This window comes from Podarcis erhardii (genome assembly GCF_964252035.2).
Source record: "Podarcis erhardii genome assembly, chromosome: 5".
In the NCBI taxonomy this organism is placed as follows: domain Eukaryota; kingdom Metazoa; phylum Chordata; class Lepidosauria; order Squamata; family Lacertidae; genus Podarcis; species Podarcis erhardii.
In genome coordinates this window covers 38,850,979-38,865,879 of record NC_138509.1, presented here as the reverse complement: position 1 = coordinate 38,865,879, position 14,901 = coordinate 38,850,979, and the positions used below count along the sequence as shown (strand labels likewise).

At 41.3% G+C, this 14,901-nt stretch overlaps 1 long non-coding RNA gene across 1 annotated transcript in view; it reads left to right on the top strand.

Annotated features, from left to right (window-relative positions):
- Nucleotides 1–14,306, top strand: part of LOC309342637 — a 40,020-nt gene extending 25,714 nt beyond the window's left edge. Inside the window, exon 3 of the long non-coding RNA XR_014156943.1 lies at nucleotides 13,923–14,306. This is a non-coding gene — a long non-coding RNA (uncharacterized lncRNA). The remainder of the gene's footprint in view (nucleotides 1–13,922) is intronic.
- Nucleotides 14,307–14,901: the final 595 nt, after the last annotated feature.

The window sequence follows — 14,901 nt, the reverse complement described above, 5'->3', positions numbered from 1 at the left end:
CCTAATTGAAATTAACAGGACTTGGGGGTGGGGGAATGCTTCACTATGGCTGGATCATTCCTCTGGTGTTTGCACCCTAGAAAGCCTTAAAATGAAGTGTAGTTTCATGCTTATTGCACAGAAGAATTTGATTTATTCTAGATCCATTGCTTGACTAGGACTTGTCATTTCTAATCAAAGTCATTGGAAAAACCCCAGAGCTCAAATGAACCAAGGTGACTGCCTTGTTAGAAAGATCCCTGAAGGAGCTGCGATGATTATCAGCCTTTGAAGGGTAAGCTAGTTATTTCAAAATTTTGAGGGAGTGTCAAGCTCAGGGGCAGTAGGCTTTTCCAAGTATCTCTTGGAATTAATGTTGATGTGTTGTTGCGAGGATTGCAGCAGATGTAAACATGCTTCCCAAAGTTGATCTGAGCTTTAAATAAAAACATGACAGGCTATCTTGGTGGAATTCCTGTCAGACATAGACAGCTTTGTGTCAAGCGTGTATCTACAGAAGATGTTATCTGACAATTACACAGGATAGAATCTGCTACCAGGGAAGAGCGTGCAAGTAGATTTTATGAAGCACCTCTTGGCTGGTTAACCTTCACTAGGTTAATTTAAACTTTCAACTCCTCTCATACTGCCAGAATCACATGCAAGTAGGTCATATTTGTCTCAACAAGCAGCTGCGTTCAGGACTGGAGCCTCCGTGTCACCAAGGCAGGGATGCAACATGTAAGTCTGCAAAATGAGGGGAAGCAAAATTATTTGAAGGTCAATGTGATTACAAATGAGCAGGGAAGAAACAGAAAACTTGTGGCCCTCCAGGTGTTCTTGGACTTCAACTTCTATCAACCCCACCTGATGTTGCATACCCAATGTTTGCACATGTGGGCTTTTGTAAACCAAAGTGCTGCACCAACAAGCACAAATCAACCCTTCTGCTGTGCCACAAATCTAACTTAATGGTATAACGTTGAAAAATGTCAATCACTTCTCCTGCCTGGGCAGTTATCTTTCCACAAGGGCAGACATCGATGCTGAAATCCAGCATTGTCTGAGCTCTGTGAGTGTGGCTTTCTCCTAATTGAAGTGCAGAGTGTTTGAGGACCAGGATATTCACAGGAAGACCAAAATGCTTGTTTACAAAGCTATCGTACTACCAACTTTACTGTACGCTTGTGAAACATGGACCACTTATAAACACCATCTCCAACTCCTCGAAAGGTTCAGTCAACGGTGTCTCTGAAAAATTGTACATATCACTTGGGAAGGCAGGCAAACTAATGTCAGTGTACTGGAAGAAGCAAAGATCACCAGTGTCAAAACAATGATTCTTCAACATCAGCTTCGTTGGACTAGCCATGTTGTTTGGACATCTGATTATTGTTTTCCAAAGCAACTACTCATTTCCAAACTTAAGAATGGAAAGTGAAATACCACTGGACAACAAAATGCCTCCTCCCTACAAGACACTTGTGCTTATACACCTGGATGTGCAGGAAGGAAGTACCATGGAGAGCTCCTAGGGAGCTGCCATGCCGCAGTATATGTTTAAGGCACTCTTATACCCCTCAGCTCCTTCCAAAGAATGCTGGGAACTGTAGTTTCTTAAGAGAACTCAGAATGGTTATGATACCCTTAGAAAATGACAGTTCCCTTGAGCTTGTTTGGAGGTTCTAGCAGGGGAGTGCAGCTATTGTATATCCTTGACCAAAGAATGGTACACTCTTTCTATCTGGGATGGTCATCCTCTTCCACCGAGAGCGCAGCTTCAGGAGGGACACACATGGAGCGGTGAGGGAGGAAGGGGACACCCGCCTAGCCAGCCAGATCAGCTGAATCAACCCTGGGGATCAATGGGGTGACAGCCAGATCACCCTCACATGTTCTTAAAGTATTGTGTGGATGTAGCCCAAGACTTTGCTTCCTTGTTGCCCTGCTGCCTTGCCTTGCGGGCTTTCCTTGGAAGAACAGGGAATGTGAGCATCTTGGAGGATGGAAAGGATAAGATAAAAATATACTAAACTATAGCAAGTTTCAATTTGCTTTTTAACCGGCACTGCCTTGTCTTCAAAGAGATTGTGCAGGTGTTAGTTTAATGTTTCTGGAAGATTCCCTGTTAGAGATCCCTGCTCTATAAGCAAAAATGTAGTTCTCACCATTTTGGGAGGTGGAAGAGAGAAGAAGCTAAGGAGAACTGTGTCTGTAGCATATCTCTGCAGCAAGGGGAAGCAGAGGACAACAGGGCAAGGGCTGTAGAACACAGCTAGGTGACATGGTTTGCATGTAGAAGGTCTCAGGTTCAATTCCCAGCATCCCCAGGTTGGGCTGGGATGGTTTCCAGTCTGAGCTCTGAAAGAGCTTCTGCTAATCATTGTTGGCAATACTGAGCTGCTTGGACTATTGGTCTGACTCTGTGTAAACCAGCTTCCTATATATCTAAGGCTGACGAGATCGGGCGTGTTCAGGGTAGTATGGCCGTAGACATAAGGCTTTTATATGTTATTTTCTCTTTTAAGGTTTTATTTCCATAATGCCTAATAAAGGTTTGATAAAGTAAGTAATATCTAAGGCTGGCATTCAAAATCGGGAAAGAAAGATGAAAAGCTACATTTCAAACTGAAGGGTACCATGTGCATTATTGGTTTTTCCTCTTGGGGGAGCGGGGGAGAAACATGACTGAAAACAATGAAGGATGTTATTGTGAAGTAGAGTAATTGGCTCGAGTTACCACTTGATGTCATCCTGGCGCTACAGAAAGCAGCTGAAAGGCATTTGCCAAACCCTGACTTGTGCAGAAAACATGCTGGGCATGGCTGTTGCAGGCAGCTTGGCATATTTCTTGTCTTAAGGGTTTTTTCTTTAGCTCTCAGAGGAACTTTGCTGTCAGTCTCAAAACTTTACTGAAGACAGCTTAATGGGAAAGCAAGTCTATTTTTCAGGCACAGATTCAGACGGTGGAGAAATACTCAAGGCTTTCCCTCGTCTGAAAGAATATAATGTGGGTGAAGATAGCATTCTGCTGAGAGATTCTTCCTTTGGCTTAAAGTCAGCTCTAAGTATTTGCAGAACTTTGGCATTAGTCTGCAGAGAAAGGTAGGAAGTGTGAGATACTTCAGAAAATATGGTAGCAAAAGATTAAGGTGCTTCTGAATTCCATGGCACTAACAATCCATTTGTAACTGGAAACTGCCTCAGCCATACTGGCAACCTCAACCTCAACCTCACAATCAAAGCATAGATACCCAAGCAAGTTTTCATGCCCCCCCCCCTTTTGGTCAGGCATTATTGATTTGACTATAATTCTCTTTCTTTGGGCAGTTACTATTTTTGGTGAATGGTAGAACTAAAAGAAATCTGGGTGGTGATAGAGGGAAATTCTCTAGCTAGTTCTAGTTCAAATATATTTGCAAAAAATCAAATAGGTTTTCATTTGAACCTTTCCAGTTGTGAATGTTGTTAAATTTAAAGACTGGGTGGGTAGGTATTGCTTTTAAAATTATTGAGTGTCATGAGTGTTCAGGTTTCTTTTTAATAAAAAAATATATTCAATGCTAAATATGAAATCCAAAGCTTCAATTCCAAATTCCAAACCTTTGGAATTCCCAAGTATTGTCTATTTTGGGTTGTATCCAACCCAATTTCACTCAGAACAGACCCACCGAAATGATTTTCATTGAATCTGCTCAGAGCATGATTAATATTAGATGCAACCCTTTAAATTTGGGAAGCATTTTCATCATATTGCAGTCCATCCATGCCTGCACTCAGTGACCTGGAAAAATACTAGATGATCAAAATAAGGGACACTTTTGTTCATACTTTTGCATATTAGATCTGTTTACCAATTTTGCAATGATGCACAACTGGTTCAATGGACACCCAGTTGTTGATGTAGTAACACAATGCACAGTAATGCTGGCCATGCTGGTGCTAACTTTCCTATATCCTATGCCCATTTTCCTAGCGGCATCTATTTCAACCCACAAGAGTTTATTTTTTAAAAAATTAATAGACATAAACGAATCAGGGGGATGGCCTCACTTCATGGTAAGATTCATGGTCAAGATTCAAATAGTCTTGGCATGCTTGAACACCATGACAAAAGCTGCAAAATGAAATTCAACAAAAAATACATACAAAATCCTGCATTAACATCCCCCCCTGCAAAGGCACAAAAATATGGTGGGGGAGGCCTGGCTTGGCAGAAATATATGTGAAAAGAATCTTAGTGTCTTAATTTATCACAAGCTGAACGTGAGCTAGTAAGAGCGTGTTGAACCTGCTGAGAAAGCTAATGGAATATGCATGAACAGAAGCACAGTGTCGAGATCAGGAAAAAAGTTCCACTCTATTTTGTCCTGATCAGATGGCATCTGAAGTGCTATACCTAGTCACAGGCACCATATTTTATGGACAATGGCAAACCAGAATGCCTTCATAGGAGGACTTCCAAGATGGTGAGGGGTCTGGAATGCAGAGCTGATGAAATAGCTGGGCATGTTTAGCCTGGAGAAGAGACAATCAGGGCGACATAATAGCTGGCTTCAAACCTCTGAAAGCTGTCATGTAGATTTCACATTGTCAAAGATGGAACAGATTCCTTCCCTGTTACCCCAGAGGGCGTGACTAGTACTCTCATATGCATCTAGTTGGCCACTGTCAGAAGAGGATGCTGGGTGTAAATGCTTCTCTTTAACTAGGCCTTTGGCTGGTTAACATTCTATCCTTTGTGAGAAGGGAGTTATTAGTTTGTTTTTGTTCTTTTTCTTCTTTTTATTATGCATGTTGTGTTCTCATTTTGTATTTGTACGTTGTGAACTGCTCTCTGATCTTCAGGTGAAGGGCAATATACAAATTTAACAAATATTGATAATACATAATAATTCAAAACATTGGGGGGGGCTCCAGGTTGGGTATGGCTGCAAAGGGATTGCATTGGAAGGAGTTAAAGTAAGCTTGTAGTGGGGGGAAGGAACAGGGGGTTGGGAATTCAACTGGGAAGCCAGATGAAAGTTGTGATGGGGGATGGAATCAGCTGTACTTCACATTCTGTCCAGAGAATAACAGGAACAGGAAATAATGTGTCCAGGGCTATAACTTTTTGCATCTCAAAAGCTCACCATTCTTTCCAGCTGCTACAATCCATGCATCATCATTACCGTGGTTACTGAAAACTGAAGAGATTTCACTTTCTCCTGTTGATATCTTTTAGTAACGGTTTTCATCACACTTCATCAAATGACACTTTGTTATTTTCAGCTACCACAGCGATAAAGGCAAAAGATGGGCTTTAATCACTCTTCGCTGAAGGAGCCAGGATTACTTTAAATCAAAGTATCTATACAATCCCCATGGTCACAAGATGCCAAATGTACAAAGCATTCATGCCGTATCAAGAACAAGCCAATCTGAATTATTTTAAATTGAGTGCCTGTATCCTTAGATTTCATTTCATATTTGCATTCCATTTTTTCCACAGTCAGGTTGTGCTTCAAAGCTGTAGTTGCATAACCTCCAACATTTTTCTGATGAAAATAGAGACGTCACATTCCATAATGATAATTTTACTATTTACTATTTTACTATTTAGACTCTGCCCATCTTGCCCCAGCCACTCTGGGCAGCTTTCAACACATATAAAAACATAATAAAACATTAAACATTTTTTAAAAAACCCTTCCCTATACAGTATTGCTTTCAGATGGCTTGAGGGTCAGATAACTCCATACCCTCCAACATTTCTCCAATGAAAATAGGGACATCCTAAAGAAAAGAGGTACATTCCAGGATCAAATCAGAAACAGGGACAGCTTATCTAAATCAGTGACATCCCTGGAAAATAGGGGCATTTGGAGGGTCTGTAGTTCTAACAGCATATAAATAACATTTCAATCAATACCAAATAAAAAAATTCCTTCCAGTAGCATATCAGTATCTGAAGACGTGTGCATGCATACGAAAGCTCATACCAATAACAAACTTAGTTGGTCTCTAAGGTGCTACTGGAAGGATTTTTTTTTATTTTGTTTTGACTACGGCAGACCAACACGACTACCTACCTGTAACTATTTCAATCAATATAAGTCAAGAAACAGTATCAGCACCAATATCTCAAGAGCACAATAATAAACCAATAAGCTGTTCTCTATATCTTGTGTGCACATAAGTGTATTTCTCCATGGGGAATGACCATACATCCTGCACCCATTTATACAACAGGGGCTGACATTTTTTGCTTTTTGCCCTCTCCAAATTCTAATCCTATTGTGATCGATCTATCTACATACACGCTGGCACAGTCCATCTGTAATGCTAAAATGAAATATGGCATAGCACAAATGTGTAGGTGTGTAGCTCCAGATAGGAGATTGTGGTCACTTTGCTCCTCTGGTCATCTGGTGGTTTTGCTGCTGAGATTTAAACCCATAGTTTGGCTCTGTGTGTCATCCCAACCTGGTCTCATGGTGCACCATGAGCTGTGAAGCCAGAGCAAAGTGGGATAATCCACAAGCCCAGGTTTGAATGGCATGCTAAGACAAACCATAGCTTAGTTTACAGCAGCAGCAGGATTGGGGAAAGAGCAAGCTGCTCTCCAGCAACTCATTCATTTGCACTAAACAATGGTTTGGCCTAGCATTAAATGCAAATAGGTTCAAAGTTTTTGATTTCTGTGTAGAAACTCTTCTGTGACACAGCTCTAAATCTTTACCAGTTTTTAGTCTGAAAATCTCTTTCAGTTTCAGAATAGAACCCTGGGCCCCATGAAGGAATCACAGTGAACAGGTGGCCCCTGACCATGTGCAGAATGTTTTCACTTTACAGTTGAATAGCCCTTGCCTGCTCAATCCACATTTGTGACTGAAGAGGTAAGCACCTTGTCGAGAGACAGTTCAGCATCCAATCTGGCCTGAACTCTGGCACCAATTAACTTCTAACTATATTTAGAATTGAAGCACTGGTTCGGGTTAAGTCAGGGCTAACACCATGTTAAAGGAAAAGAGCTTTTTTAAACTTCAATCCCTGGAATGGTCAAATACCTAACAGGGTGCAATCTGTATTTGAATCAGACCTCAAGAGACTCGGATTGAGGTTCCTTAAACTCTCTCCAAGGTGTGAGAGACAGAGTCACCAACATTCTGACCTTTCAATCCAGAAACTGACTTTATAAAGCCACAGTAAGGGGGTGGGGGGAAATACTTCTGAGTGCATTATCTGTTCGCTGTGTCCTAAATCTTACAATTTCCTTCAGAGGGAGGGAAGACTATTTTTAATGGTTGTTTGAGTGAATTCTAATAATACCTGTGGAATGAACCTCACATTTAAGGGCCAAACTATCTTTATTTTTATTTATGGGGTTTTAACCCTGCTTTTCTTCTCCCAGAGGTATGATTGCGATGACTTGCAATATTCCAAAGCAACACACTCAGACTGAAACAATCAATGAAATAAATTAGGACAGAACAGAGAAAATTCAGCCAAAAGCATAAAAAACTGTCTGAAAAGGGAGAAGGGGAGAGGGGGAATAAAGCCCAAATAGTTACCTAAGAAACAGCAACAAGAAATGTATTCATCTGATGCTGAAAATTGCAATAATTGGGGAAAAAAATGGGCAAAGTGACTAAATACTACTACTACTTTTTTATATAATATTTTATTTGGATTTTTCAAACATAAATGCAAAAATAAAAAAAACAGTGTAACATATATCATAACATCTTTTCATAACATCTTTGGACTCCCTTGTGCCTCCCGCTCCCATTTACATCATTGCCAATTCTTGCCAGCAATTTATCATCTTGTTTACACTCTTATGTCGAATTCATTTAAATATAATCTATAAGTTCTCCAAAAGGTTTATAGTTTTTTTCTCAAATTTACTTATCATCTTAATTCTCACTAATTTAGTGGTGCACAATTATTTATGATCTAGCATCCTTTCTTAGCATTCAACCAAATTACAGTATTTTTTAAAATAAATCTTGAATTTCTTCCAATCTTCTTCAACCCTCTCCTCTCCCAGGTCTCGGATTCTGCCAGTCATCTCAGCTAGTTCCATATAGTCCATCAGTTGCATCTGCCACTCTTCCAGTGTGGGTAGTTCTTGAGTCTTCCAGTTCTTAGCGATGAGTATCCTTGCTGCCGTTGTTGCATACATGAAAAATGTTCGGTCCTTCTTTAACACCTTCTGGCCGACAATGCCCAGAAGGAAGGCCTCTGGTTTCTTAGGGAAGGTATACTTAAATACCTTTTTCAGCTCATTATATATCATTTCCCAGAAAGCCTTCACTCTAGGGCAGGTCCACCAGAGGTGAAAGAATGTTCCTTCAGCTTCTTTACACTTCCAACATTTATTATCAGACAAATGGTATATCTTTGCAAGTTTAACTGGGGTCATGTACCATCTATATATCATTTCCATTACATTTTCCTTCAAAGCATTACATGCAGTGAAGTTCAACCCAGTGGTCCACAACCTTTCCCAGTCCTCGAACTTAATATTATACCCAATGTCCTGTGCCCATTTTATCATAGCTGATTTAACCATTTCGTCTTGTGTATTCCATTTTAACAGCAGGTTATACATTCTTGAAAGTACCTTAGTCTTTGGTTCTAACAATTCTGTTTCTAGCTTCAATTTCTACTACTACTACTACTACTACTCCTACTCCTACTCCTACGACTACTAATGAAAGTAAAGGATCATGTTTCAGGTGGTACTTATGTATCACAAGAAAGGAAGAGATGCCTCACACACCCCAAAAGGTCAAGAGGATTCAGAGTTGCATAAAAATTGCAAATTAAAATATGTAAATTTAGAAATAATTATTTTAAAAATATCAGTAGAAATACAGTACTTCTCACCATAGTGGGGAATACTGAACAGGTAACCTGGTGTCTGCTCAGCCAGCTTTCCAGGTGCAAGCGAGTGAGGGGCTCCTTCTCTCCCTTCTTACTTTAATTTTAAACTGGTTTTGGAGTGGACAGCCCCTTAAACAGAGGAAAAACAAAACCCATGGCTATCCTAGCCAACACTCTTGGGTTTCCTTAATCTGGGTGCTGCCGAATAGATTCCTGTCCCTCAGACCGTAGTAAGACTCTCCAGCTGACCACAGGGGCTGGACTGGGCTGGAGCAAACAAGGTGGACACTCCTCATGGTATCTGAAATTAGATATGGTGGCAGCCCATGGACTGATTCCACAAATGTATAACTTGAGTTTCCTCAAGTTATTGTTGACTAGCAGCTCAAGAAAAAACCTGATAAATGTCATGTGATGCCATGGAATAAAATAGTTTCAACTATTTTCAACTATTTTTTTTTTAAATTTCCACAGTCTCATGCTCTTTTAAATTTGGCCTTTGGAGCACATCCAGTCTATATTGATTTCAGACTTTTGGCCTGGCTGTCCCAAAACAGAAAGTTGCCTCTAACAGGTTTAATTTCAGCTTGGACAGTCAAATTCATCTCCTCTCCCTGCACGCCCCTAGCCCCCCGCAATATTCTCTGAAGGTTTTCCCAACCTGCCCCCAAGAGCAGATTTGGGGGCAAGAAGTGCATGCTGGGAGAATAAGGAATGGGAGCGAGCCGTTGTTATTCCACTTATGCAATGACTTTCTGGATTCAACCCACAGCTCCATCTGACCTATTACACCTGCTCCTGCTAGGCTCTGCCTTGCTACATGCACAGCACCTCTATGAAGAGGAAAAGCATTTTCTATGGATAATATTAACCCTCCTGTACTTGTAGACCTTTATCCTCGAATTGCTCTGCGTTTCTAAAAAGATGGCAAGGCCCGGTTGCTTTGTCATTTGAAACTTTCACAGACTCAGGCTTGCATGAAAATCTGTGACTGGCTGAGCGCTCCATGAGCATCTACGTTAATACAAGAACATACTGGCTTTTGTTGAAATGGTTTACGGCATGACTGAGTGCGCCATCTCACATGTGTGGCTGGGAGCCCACAGCGAGCGGCTGTCACTCACATTGCTGTCTTTATGAGCAATTTTGTCAAGCATATATGATTCCAATGAGTTTTTAACAGCTGCGGAAGACAGATAGAGAAAACAGTGAAAGCCTCCAGGAATGGGGGTGGGGGTGGGGGGAGAACGGAAAGGAGAAATGTGACTGTATTACCATAAGAAAAACTAAGAGACACAAGCCCAGGATAATTGAGTGTAAAGGGGGGGAAGTAGGGATTGATTGAGGTGAAGAAGGTTGTGAAGCGCTTAGGAAGAGCTGATTTACCTTTTCACATTATGCCTCAGTGCATGAGGAAGTGAAGGGAGAGGGAGGGAGAACAGCATTGTGATGGCTGCTGTAGTTTTCCTGTGCATGCATTCCTGGGCCTATGAGCCTTACCTCTGAGGAAACAGGCCTAGGATTGAGCTGAAGCACAGAGCTGTGAACCAAGATGTTGGGCCTCATTTGCATTATTCATTTAATAAAGTAGTATCATACCACTTTAGGTAATAAGGTAAAAGGACCTCTGGACGGTTCAGTCCAGTCAAAAGTGACTTTGGGGTGCGGCGCTCATCTCGCTTTCAGGCCGAGGGAGCCGGCATTTGTCCACAGACAGTTTTCTGGGTCATGTGGCCTTCATGACTAAACCGTTACTGGTGCACGGAGGGCTGTAACAAGTGCCAGAGTGCACAGAAACGCCGTTTACCTTCCCCCTGCAGTGGTACCTATTTATCTACTTGCACTGGCATGCTTTCAAACTGCTATGTTGGCAGGAGCTGGGACAGAGCAACGGGAGCTCACTCCATTGCGGGGATTCAAACCGCCAACCTTCCAATCAGCAAGCGCAAGAGGCTCAGTGGTTTAAACCACAGCACCACCTGCGTCCCACTTTAAACATACCACTTTAAAGAGCCATGATTTCCCCCAAAGCATCTTGGAAACTATATTCCGTTAAAAGTGCTGGCATCTGAGCACCTTCCTCCTTCACATGATGAACACATGCAAGGGGATTATGTTCTCTTCCCACCCCTGTGCCTTAGACTGCTATTAGTAAGAGGATACCTATGGCATCTCCAGTAGCAGCACCCTCAGGGAGAGTCTGTTTGGCCTCCCCAATAACAGCATTATATTACATAATTTCCACTTTATTAGTACAGTGGTACCTTGGTTCTCAAACGCCTTAGTACTCAAACAACTTGGAACCCAAACACTGCAAACCGGGATGTAAGTCCTCCGGTTTGCAAACTTTTTTCGGAAGCTGAACATGCTCCGTTTTGAGTGCCACATTTTCGTTTTGCGTGTTACACTGAGGTCTGTCTGTTTTTGCTATTCATTTTGCGTTTTTGCAGCTCTTTTTTGTCTTGTTTTTGTAAATGTGTGGAACCCAGTTCAGCTACTGATTGATTGTGTGACTGCAGTACATTGTTTATTTCATTTTATGGATCAGTGGTCTCATTAGATAGTAAAATTCATGTTAAATTGCTGTTTTAGGGGTTGTTTTTAAAAGTCTGGAACAGATTAATCCATTCCGCATTACTTTCTATGGGAAAGTGCACCTTGGTTTTGGAACGCTTTGGTTTTGGAATGGACATCCGGAACAGATTACCGTAAATTTGAGAACCAAGGTACCACTGTATCAGAGTGGATGCAATCCTATGCTAAAAATACAAACAATATTGCAAAGAAATGTTGCCATTTTAAACTGCTAGTATGAAGAACCCTATCAAAGAAAAGAAATATCCAGTCTCTGCTTAGTTGATTCCCTCATTGTCTGGCTTCCTCTATGCTAATCTCTTAGCCCCCCAAAATTTAGCAGACCCTGAATGACTCTTTATCTCATCATTCTCTTGCCAGAGTAAGGAAGATCCATCAATTACCTTGGTGTTCCAGCAGCTATCATTGCTGCTGCTCTGAAAAAAGAAGTCCCAGAGCTGTGCTCCCCTGCCTTTCCCTTCCACTGCACTACAGTAGTTCAGCTTCGAGAGACTACTTTGCTAGTGTGTTGAGTTTGGGGTCCATTGCTGGTACCAGCACAATGGCATCTGCTGAGCACCAGATGGTAAGAACATAAGAAGAGCCTGCTGGAGCCGGCCAATGGCCCATCTAGTCCAGCACCCTGTTTCACAGTGGCCAGCCAGATACTAGTGGGAAACTCACAAGCAGGACCTGAGCATGGGAGCGGGTGGCGCTATGGTCTAAACCACTGAGCCTCTTGGGCTTGCTGATCAGAAGGTTGGTGGTTCGAATCCATGCAATGGGGCGAGCTCTGTCACAGCTCCTGCCAACCTAGCAGTTTGAAAGCATACCAGTGCAAGTAGATAAATAGGTACTGTTGCAGTGGCAAGGTAAACGGCGTTTCCATGTGCTCTGGCTTCCGTCACAGTGTCCTGTTGCATCAGAAGTGGTTTTTTCATGCTGGCCACATGACCTGAAAAGCTGTCTGTGGACAAATGCCAGTTCCCTCAGCCTGAAAGCGAGATGAGCGCCACAACCCCATAGTCGCCTTTGACTGGACTTAACCTTCCAGGGGTCCTTTACCTTTAGGACCTGAGCACAAGAGCACTCTTCCCTCCTGCAGTTTCTGGCAACTGGTATTCAGAAGCATTTCTGCTTCTGACTATTGAGATAAAGGGTAAAGGGGACCCCTGACCATTAGGTCCAGCCATGGCTGATTCTGAGGTTGTGGCGCTCATCTCGCTTTCTTGGCTGAGGGAGCTGGCGTACAGCTTCCGGGTCATGTGGCCAGTATGACTAAGCTGCTTCTGGCAAACCAGAGCAGCACATGGAAACGCCGTTTAGCTTCCCGCCGGAGCGGTACCTATTTATCTACTTGCACTTTGATGTGCTTTCAAACTGCAAGGTTTGCAGCAGCAGGGACCGAGCAACGGGAGCTCACCCCGTTGTGGGGATTCGAACCGCCGACCTTCTGACCAGCAAGTCCTAGGCTCTGTGGTTTAACCGACAGCGCCACCCATGTCCCATTGAGATAGAGTAGAGCATAATCATCAACATAGTAGTTACCATTGATTGCCTTATCCCCCCCCCCCTAAGGATAAAGAAGCAGAATTGCCCCTTAGTTAATCTTAAGGACTTGAATGAATCTCAACAGTTAACATTCACATGGAGATACTCATTAATACGTATTTGAAATAATTCCTAATATTCTAAAAAGGGAACGGGAGCAGAAGAATGACAAATTGATATATGAGGAACAATATATGTGACACGGCTGATAAATTATCTTCTAATATGTTAATAAGTTTCAGTTAAAGAAGTTGGCAAGAGAAGATTTATTAAGATTTAAAAAAATAATTAAAAAAATGAAATGAAATTGTATGAATGAACGAATCCCTCTGTACTGGGAGAGGCAGATGGATAACATTTGAAAGAAAGTTTATATCCTTTAATTTTCTATATCCAGGAAAAAGAAACGCTACGCTAATTTTCCAAGCCTTTCAAATATGCATACACGCTTACTTCATTTGACTAATTAAAAGTTTTAAAAAGGTTTTATTAACATAAATTTCTAACAAACAGAATGAAAAACAAAGTCTGTATGATTTGAAATCTACATATTTGATTAATTCTTTATTAAAAGAGATTAATACACACACACACACACACACACAGAGTTTAGAGCTAAACTGAATATTAGATAAAAGTTCTTATCTGAATATTTTAACTGATTAAAATATTCTGTATTAAATCGCTAAAAAAACAAATCCTCTATGAAGTTTTTGTGAGCTTTTATAACCAAACCAAAGCCAAGCAGCTTAATTAATGGTCAATGCATTTATGGAAATCACAAGAAGAGCCCTTCTCGATCAGATCAAAGGCCCACCTATTCTAGCTTTCTGTTTCTTACAGTGCCTCTACAGATGCTCATGGGTTCCACTGTCGTCCCCCAGCAACTGATATTCAAATGCTTGGCCAGCATTTCCTAACATTATGTTTCCCACTCTCATTTCTAGATTCCAGCTCCATCAGACATTTTGAAGAGATAATGGACTTGTCCAAAGAAATGAAAGTACAACAGGACTTTCTGCTGTATAAGATGCTACTGGTTCCATTGGATTTGATAGCACCTATTTCCTTTAGGTCAAGGGTGCCTGTGCTGGAGAAATTAAATATAATTCACACATGCAAATCCATTTTGGCGAAAGGAGATTGTTGTTATGGGACCCAGTCCCGAAGGCCAGGCAACAACACAGTTAATATGTCTTCTGAGTGTGTATGGAGTAGTAGTCTTCTGTTACTGTTACTCTGCAACTGAGCAAATATGAGAAGTATTCATGATGAAAGGAACAAGAAAGTTTATCAGAAAGAAGGCTGCTAATATTTGTTCTTGGTCGCATGAAAACAGATTCCCAATGATCTCAAATATTACATGTGAGAAAGATCTCTCAGATGCTAGGTCCAAGAACTTCCTTTAATTTTCTAGCTGTTTTTTTTATTTATTTAATGCATATGTTTGAGTCATTCTCATAAACATGCAGAAAAGCTACATTAAAGTATATCAAGTATGGAATAAAAATACTGTGAGGCATCTAAAATGCAATACACAAATGAGTTTTTCAAAATAAAATACACAATGCATGAATTCAAAAATGCCTTCCAGTGAATCTGGAACAGCTTTCAGTTCTTGTTCCCTCTCTTGAATTCCCAACTTTGCTTATCTCTCTGCCGCCTTAGCACTTATTATGGTCTTTGTGACATCACAGCAAAGTAACCAATGGCGACACATTCCATGGCAGGCCGGACACACCATTTGCTCTTATATTTTGCCAAGAGAACATGTTAATTCATGCAAAATGGTTTGAGGAAACCAGCAAGCATTCTGTTTGCCCCTGTTCTTCCTTTTTATTTATTAATTGTGAATCTTTATAAGAAATTTGAATAATTATGGCAGTAGGATGAATTCCACCAGGAACTGGCTTATGAGACTGACTC